At 38.8% G+C, this 9217-nt stretch overlaps 1 long non-coding RNA gene across 1 annotated transcript; it reads right to left on the minus strand.

Annotated features, from left to right (window-relative positions):
* Nucleotides 1-1982: 1982 nt before the first annotated feature.
* On the minus strand, nucleotides 1983-8332 carry LOC132665263 (uncharacterized). The gene is made up of 4 exons (XR_009604038.2): nucleotides 7963-8332; nucleotides 6123-6263; nucleotides 4474-4624; nucleotides 1983-2114 (listed from the first exon to the last, which is right to left on the minus strand). It is a non-coding gene; the product is annotated as an uncharacterized LOC132665263 (long non-coding RNA).
* Between the last annotated feature and the right edge of the window lie 885 nt (nucleotides 8333-9217).

Here is a 9217-nt window from a genome sequence, read left to right on the forward strand (position 1 = left end):
CAAAAATTAATCTCTTAACATCTGTGTGTTGACTTCATTTTCAGATAGACTCCACTAGCTGTGCTCAATAGCAGAAAAGAGCATGCTGCTTTTCTAATAGTTCCAACAAATATCCCTGACTATTCTTTTCATTGGCTAGTCCTGGGTTATGTGCTTCTTCCAGAACCAGTCACTGTGACTGGAAGGGTGTTGTGCTCTAATTCGGTACCCTGGGTCACATGTCCATTCCCATGATAAATCCCATCCAAAAGACATGGACTGGGAGTTGAGGAGGAGAATGGTCTCTGAGTGAGGTCAACAGGAAGGGGAATGGATGCTAAGTAAGCAAAAATAATAGATGTTCATTCTAGAGAGTGGGGCCAGTTGAGCAATTGAAGGTATTAAAAGCTTGGCTGGGACGTCAGAGGCTCAGCAAGGTGCTGGGACTTGAAGGGTTAATTCACCTACTAGTGAAAATCTGGCTACAGATGCTATTTCAATGATATGAGTCTATTTTGATTCTTCCTAAAAAAGTGCTTCTGAGATTCTGACTCAGGAGGTCTAGGGTGGAGTCCCAAGAGTCCACACTTCTAACAAACTCCCAAGTGATGCTGATGCTGCTGGTTCATGGACCACATTTTGGTGTGGCACTGTGTTGAAGCATCAACTCCAATCATCTCTAGCTGTGGTGTATTCCCAAGCTTGATTGCCCTTCCCTTGAAATCCTTCCCTTCTAGTCCCTTCTAGGGGTTAGAAGCTTTTTATATGCCCGTACTAGGCTCTGTCCTGCTGTCAGTCATCTCTCTCAGGGACTAAATGGAGATTGAGGCATCCTTTCTGTCAGAATCATTGGCTTCATCATTTCCCTACTCCAGGTCTGTACAGATTTAAGGCATTGGACCAAAGGAGGTCCCTGGCTTAGGGTCCAAGGAAGGTTAGTTTGCTGGCTCATGGTCAGCATTTCATTTAATGAAGAAGTCAGAGATTACTCCATTTCCTGCTGCTCACTTATTGTTCTTTGGTCATAGACTAGAGAGACTTGCCAAACCCCAAATGACTGCAGTTGCATGAGTGGACCCTGCTGAGGCAATTCAGATGAGCAGAACTTCCCAGTTGATCCACAGGTTGACAAGCATACCAAACGGCTGTTTATGAGCCCCTGAATTTGAGGAATTTTGCAAGACTGCATTATTGTGGCATTAGATTACTAAAAGGCTATCTATGTGAACTTGGGCAAATTTCTAACTCTGTATAAGCCTCTTCCTTTGTAAAAGGGGGAAAAACTTACAGAGAATTATGTGAATATTAAATAAGGAATGTGAAAAACTTTAAAACAATTTTTTAATTTATTATGAGAGAGAGAAAGAGAGAGAGAGAGAGAACCCAGCACAGAACCCCACACAGGGCTTCATCCCATGAACTGTGAGATCATTACCTGAGCTGAAATCAAGAGTTGAATGCTTAACTGACTGAGCTACCCAGGTGCCCCAGGAATGTGAAAAACTTAACACAGTATTCCAGTAAGCGGCAGAATTAGAACTACGTTTGCCCTTCTAAAGCTGGTATTCAAAAATCCTTATAGAGAAAGAAACTTTCTGGTAGAATAAAGAAGAGATAATGTGAGAGTCCAAAGAGAGAAAGAAACAGTGATCTCTGCTTGGTGTCATCCACTTTCCAATGTCCTTTACTGTATTTTATAGCATTCTATCTTTCCGACCAACATATATGCTAAGTTTTTTTATTCTCTTTTTATAGACAAAGAAATCATGACTCAGAAAAGTTAGCTGACTTTTGTTAGTCAGACAGCTAATAGTGGAGGCACTGTGCTAAAAACATTAGGTTTTTCCCATTCTAATGACCTTGCCCTTTTCCACTCTGAAAATCCAATTCAAACCTTAATCACATTACAGTTTTCATTAAAATATTGTATAAAGGGCTTCCACTACAGAGTAAGAAAACTGATGTCATAGCCAAATCTTTCAAATTTTATTTTTGCTTTTCCATTTGACTTAACAGATTTTTCTTCTTTCTTTCTAGAATCAATCTTTCTCCTTCTCTCCCTAAATTCCTCTCTCTCTCCATGTCTTCATCTCTGTCTCTGTGTCTCTTTCTCTCTCCTTGCTGCCTTCAGATCCCTGTAGTTAACATCAAGTAGAAAACAAATGACTCAGCAAGCTGGATGTTAATCTTAATGGTTTATTTTTTCTTAAAGGGGAAAAAAAAGATCTTAGCAGCATATCTAGAAAGAAGGGAATGAAAATTTTAAGCCTCTCGTAGGAAAAGCATCATAGATATACATAGCCTATATAGCATTTTTTAGTTCAACCATGCAAAAAAAAAAAGAGGCCCCAACTCACAGCAGAGCTTAAATAAATCTCTACATACCATTTATGCTCACATGAACAAGCTATTTTTTCTTCCTATGTTTAATGCCTATAGGAAATCCAGGCTAGTACTGACTTTGTCAAATTTGATCCCTTGCCTCTGTCTAACTCTTGATCTGCATATATATGGCTTTTTAATTTTTATTCACAAAAACAAAGGGCTCAGAACTCATTGTTTCCATTTTGAGCCATATGACCTGAATTTGGATGATATTGGTCACAACAGGCTAGATTGTACTTCAGTAACAAACACCTTCATATTCATAATGGCTTAATATAATAAAAGTTGGTTCTTTTACTTGCTGTTTGTCTGATACAAATTAGCAGGGCCTTTCTTCATCATAATCAGTAATGGATTTCCATGAATGGAAACTCCCGTGTGGGCTTCCATGATTGTCATCATGAAGAGAAAGGAGGAATCGGCCAAGCACAGGAACTTAAATGCTAACACTGGAAGAGACATACATCACTCCTGCTCATGTTTAACCACGCAAACAAGTTATCTGGCCTCTCTTACTTTAGGGAGTGGTGAAGTGGATCTCCCATATTCCTGGAGAAATAGAGCTGAAATTTTTATGAACATCTCTAATAACTAGCCCAGATGGCCTCTCTGATGATTAGGTAGGATTCTTGCCTCTCCTGGACCAATGACAAAATAGGTTCCTGGCCAATTTACTTTTCTTTTGGGTAAATTAACTTCTCTTGGGGAAAAAAAATGATGCCATATCTTATTATACAGCTTAGAGGTTAACATGTATGAGGAGTACAAATGTTTCAGTGCTTTGAATATTTTAAAATAGAATTTTATTTTTCAAATGATACGTGTTTGGAGATAATACCCAAAAGGTAGGCAAGGTTCCTTTTCAGTTCATTCTTGCTTCTACTGTTATCTGAAAAGGGTCTCACATTGCTTGTTCTCTCTCTCTCTCTGTCTCTCTTTTTGGAACATGTCAGGAGATATTAGATCTGTTGTTTTATTTAACCTCTAATCTATAATGATGGCTGAGTTCCAGGCAGTTAAAACTTCATTCATATTAGAGATGAGAAATTTAGCTTTCCAAGGTGGACTGACCCTTCAAATATGTAAATTTATTTTAAGAAACTGCATGTATGTATCTAAATTTTAGCAAAACACAGGTCCTCTTTTGATATCCTAAAAAGAGTTTATCATATCTTTTACCATATAGGCTTGAGATAACTTGATCCAGAAAACTGGACACACTATATGGAAGCAGTTTCTAGAACAGTTCTGTCCAGTAGAATTTTCTGTGATGCCAGAAAATATTCTATAGCTGCATTGTTCAGTTGGGGTAGCCACTAGCCACATGTAGCTATTTAACACTTGATACGTGGTTAGTGTGACTGAGGAACTGCATTTTGAATTTTGTTTAATTTTAATTAATTTAAATTTGAATGTTAATAGCCACATGTGGCTAGTGACTGCTGTATTGAGTAGTACATTTCTAGAAGTTGGGCTTTCAACAAATGTTTATTATTGTTGAATTTTAAAAAAACATGAAAATGCATCCTTAACTTGAAACAAAAGAAACTTGTGTGTGCATCTCTGGTCTGTATGCTGAAAACCTGAGACTGCCACAGGGATAGTTTCTAATTCTGGGATATGGGCATCTCGAGATTCTATCAACCTGCAGAATCATTTCTTTGGGAGTGGACTCGGGGTTAGGCCATCCTGGGTGTCAGTGTTGGACCATGGGATGGGTGGAGGGAATGTCAGCGATTGTTCTAGAGCAGAACTATAATGCCAGTCATTGTGGTGGCCTTAATATCTTCTCCTGTTAAGGCCATGGGCTCAGTCCGCTTGTGCTGAAAAAGATCTGAGCTTCACAAACACACAATCATCTCTTTACCTACTCTCACTACCATCCTTCTGCCACACCAGTGGGGTTCAAAGTTGATAGTTTTACCTCCTTCACCTCCATTTAATAAACCTTCCCCATCATTCTGTGAAATGATAAATGCTGTTTCTTAAAACTTTTCTAAAGCATTAAACAAACATAATTTTACCATTATCCTCCCCCCATACAGACACAAAAATCAAACCATATAGATCATGCCTCCTCAATATAGATATTTGGGAATGAGCACTGACCACCAACATCAAGACAAAGCAGTTGGGAATATATCCTCTTTTCTGATTTGTTCAGGATCTCCAATCCTTAGTAGATGCCATCCACTGTGCTGAGCGCTGAGGGTATAGAGGGGAATTACACAAGGTCCCTCTTTCAGGGAGCTCCCAGCAACTAGTAAGACATAGACATGTAAAGAGTTAATTCATGATAAAACATAGTGGTAGTATGAGGTACTAGGGAACACAGGATAAGCAGTGACACAATAGGAATATTCAAAGTAAGATTATTATTTCCCTTAGTTACTTGGAATTCAAAGAAAGAAATATATCCAAAAATGTTTATGGCTGACACTGGCTCAGTATTATTCAATCCTGTTCCTTCTTTATAGTCTCACAGATTACATTATCCAACCTCACTTTTATTTTGTCTGGGGCCATGCATTCTGGCCACAAGATTCTGGACAATGCATCTTCCAAGACTGACATGTCTGCTATAAAACCTCCTGTTTTATTATTCATGTTCTCTCTTATAGAAACCATGGAAGCCAAATGCAGGGGACACTAGCACCATAAAATGAATGAAGCTGAGTGCTTGAAACACTGCTAGGAGGAGACACCAGGAACACCTCATGAATCTAATTGGAGCATTATGTAAGAAATAAGCTTTTATGGTGTTAAGCCACTATAATTTCGGGGATTTTTTGTTATAATATCAATTGTCCTTACCAATACATTGTCCATTTGGCTTTAACTTGGATATCAGATATAATCACAGAATTTTAGAACCTAGAAAGCTCTCAGTCTATTTAATCTCTTTATTTCACAGAAGAAGAAATGAAGCAACTTGCCCAAGTTCATACAGCCAGTTTTGGGATATAGCAAGACTAGTATCCAATTCTCAGGCAAAAGCTGGTTCCCCAAGGCCAAACTTGCCTCTATTAGTCTATACGTACTGTTCAGCATTTTTGTATGACTGCATGAAACGTAAACAGATGGAATTTTATGGAAAATGAAAGTCGTCTCTATGAGGAAAGGAACATAGAGATTTGTCAAAAGGGATGTATTTTGATATTTGCATAAAGTGCTGAATTTTTTTTTTTTTAATTTTTTTTCAACGTTTTTTATTTTATTTTTGGGACAGAGAGAGACAGAGCATGAACGGGGGAGGGGCAGTGAGAGAGGGAGACACAGAATCGGAAACAGGCTCCAGGCTCCGAGCCATCAGCCCAGAGCCCGACGCGGGGCTCGAACTCACGGACCGCGAGATCGTGACCTGGCTGAAGTCGGACGCTCAACCGACTGCGCCACCCAGGCGCCCCTAAAGTGCTGAATTTAAAAACATGGCTAGATTTATTTATCAGGACAATTTTAGGTTTATCATCAGAAAAGTGCCTTATGATTTCATTTTTTGTTTGTTTGTTTCACTATGCCTGGTATTTGAATTTATCCATTGCCAAGAGGTGAGAGGTTGAAATTCTTTGAGTACAACATATGGGTTCATCAATTTCTGAGAAAAATAGGCTGTAACCCTGCTGACCTTCAATGTCATGAGATTGAACTCTGAGTTTCCTAGCCCATGGACTAAATCTATAGCACCTATAATTTCTAGGATAAAATGGGACAAAATAACACAGGATAATTGAATTGCTGTGACAGATGCTGTTGCTTACATGATCAATTTCTTTTCTCCCCTTCTATCACAGATACCAAATCTTGATACATTTGTGTGGCAACAAGCCTAGTCCAGGTGATGAATGGTGATGAATGCAGACCAGACGTGGCAGTTGTGGTCTCCTTAGCAAATGATTTGTCTAGAAGTAGGAGTAGAACCAAATTATGGCCAATGAAATATAACTAAAAATTTGCTGCAGGCTTTTGGGAAATATTTTGCTCTTTGCTAAGAAGGAGGTGCTAAGGAAAAAACATTATTTTATGACCCTTTCTTCCTACATCTGGATTTATTTCCATGAGGACATGACTCTGGGAGCTGCAACCACAGTCCAAGGGTGGGAAACAACCAGTTGTGAGTTGGGGCATGTTGTTTTTCATATCTCTTTACAACACTCCCTCCCAACAAGTGCACACTTGCTTGGTAATCAAGTCACTGGATTGAGGGATTAAGGATTAGGCCTTGCAAGTGTTCCCAGTAATTTTGTTCCAGTTAATTTTGTTCCAGTCCCCTACTGTATTTTTTTTTTAAACAAATTAGCCTCGCTATCATGTTTCCATCCCTTTATCTGCTCTGAAAAATAATTATACAGATAATATTTATCCTCAAGTTTCTCATTTACAAAATTGGGGTAATAAAAATCTATCTGACATTGTTATTGAAGGGATTGTATTAAATTCATTTATTCAACTAGTATTTCCTGAGTGCCTAGTGTGGGAGAGAAATTGTGGTAAGCATTGATGATATTAAATGAACAAAGTAACCACAGTCTCCTGCCCTCATGCAACTTCTGATCTGGTAGAAAAGACAGGCAAAAAAATAAGAAAAGAAAAGAGAAAAAAGAAAAAAGAAAGGAATTGTTAAGTAAATATACAAAGAATAAGAAATTGTAACAATTTCAATGAGTTGGACAGGATGGGCTGATGGAGGAAAATGAGTGGAGCAGGAATACCACTTGAGAGTGTCCACAGAAGACCTCCAAGAGGTGGTGAGATTTAACCTGAGAAGGATGTAATAGATCCTACCAGATTAAGAACAAAAAGCAAGGGAAGAGGTTTGTAGCAGACAGAACAGCAAGAATGGCAGTCTTGAGATGTGAGGGATTTGGTTGTTCAGGGAGAAGCAAGAAGGCCAATGGACTGGGATATGGTGAGTTAAAGGGAGAGGGGCAGGAGGTGAGATTGGAGAGAATGACAGGGGCTTGGTCATGTAGGATTTTACAGGCCATGATAAGAAATTTGGATTTGATTTTAATCATGATGGGAAGTCTTTGAAGAGTTTTAAGCAGGTTAGTGACATGATCTTGTAGAATTTTTAAAGCCAAAATTAACTTTTGTGTGAAAAGGGGTTGGAGAAGTTTAGCAGTAGAGTGGGGAAGATCAGATAGGAGCTTACTGTATCGCTATAAGCAAGAGACAGAAGAGGCTTAGACAGGGAGAAGTGATGTTAGAGGTGCTGGAAAGAAGTGTAGATTCAAGACAAATTTAGAAAGGAGAGTCAACAAGATTTGCTGATGTATTGAGTGTGAGAGGTAAGGGAAAGGAAGAATTAAAGATAGCTTTCAGATTTTGTGTTTGAATATCTGGATATATAGTGGAGCTACTTTCCAAGAGGAAAAGATTGAAAAAGGGAGGTTTTGTATGTGGGGGTAAAAATCAACAGTATAGTGTAGATTTTTTTTTTAAGATGGCTGTGGACCATTTATATGGAGATGCCAGGCTGGTAGTTGAATGTATGTCTATATATAAGTCTAAACTGGTATATCAGCTAATGCTGTGTAACAAACCACTCCAAAAGTCAGCAGCTTAAACAATAACTATTTCTTCAGGTTGGCAACTTACCCTGGGTTAAGCTGGGAGTCTTATTTGGTCTCACTTGGGTTCCCTAATGGATTGGTGGTCAGCTGCAAGTTGGCTAGGTGGTTTGCTTCTAGGGGTTGGTTGATTGTCAGTTGGTGTAATGATCTCCATGGTTTTTCATTCTTTAATGGGCTGCCTTGGGCTTACTCATATAATAGAGAGAAGGTTCCAAGAGTAAGAAAAGCCTTAGGGGCACCTGGCTGGCTCAGTCGGTTAAGCATCCAACTTCAGTTCAGGTCATGATCTCACCATTCGTGGGTTCAAGCCCTGCATTGGGCTCTGTGCTGGAGCCTGCTTGGATTCTGTGTCTCCCTCTCTCTCTGTTCCTCCATCACTCACGTTCTGTTTCTCTGTCTCTCTCTCAAACATATATAAAGAATAAAAAAAAAAAAAGAAGAGACTTAAACTCACAATTGGTATACCATCACTTCCCCAGTATTCTATTTACCAAGGAGAGATACAAGGCCAGCCCAATTCAGTGGGTGGAAAAAAAGACTCTACCTCATGATGGGAGCAGTTGCAAAGTCACATTGCAAAGGGGTAGGGCTTCCAAGAGGCTATTAACTGGGCCATCACTGCCATTAATTGACTATATTATAGGTTATAATTTGAGAGTCTTCAGCACATAGATATTAGTTAAAAACGTGAAAACAGTTGAGTTCAGAGTGAAAGAATAGATGAAGAAGAGTCTCAAGAAATTCCATTTGGCCGATGAGGTTGGGGCCAGCAAAAAGACTCAGAAGGTCAGTGATCTAGAAGGTGAAGTAGGAAATAGAAGCATATAAAGAAGAAATTGGTTTGTATTAATGTTTAATAAACTGAGTCTGAATATAGCTCATGTTCATTTATTGAAGGTGTCCTCAGTTCAGGGCATTTAGCTAGCTCTGTGGTAGAAAAAATGAGGTATAAACTATGGTCCCACTGTAGAAACCATGTTGAATGTATAATTTAGTTGGAGGGAATAGCCTCATGCTTACATAAAGTTAATAACAATGTAGGACAATTATACAGGAGTTTCTCAAGAACCCACCACTGAGAATCCTTTAGCAAGGTAAAAGTCTATCCTTTGGCTGGTTACATGGATGTTTTTAGTTTGTGAAAAGTTCCTCAAATCATACACTTATTATTTGTGTAATCTTCCATGTATAAGTTATACTGCAATAAAAAGTTTTTTTAAGCTACCTCAACCCTCTTGAACCTGATAGCTATTTAGTTTGACTAAACATACTAAATGTCT

The sequence above is a fragment of the Panthera onca genome, chromosome A3 (assembly GCF_046562875.1).
Source record: "Panthera onca isolate mPanOnc1 chromosome A3, mPanOnc1 haplotype 2, whole genome shotgun sequence".
In the NCBI taxonomy this organism is placed as follows: Eukaryota; Metazoa; Chordata; class Mammalia; order Carnivora; family Felidae; genus Panthera; species Panthera onca.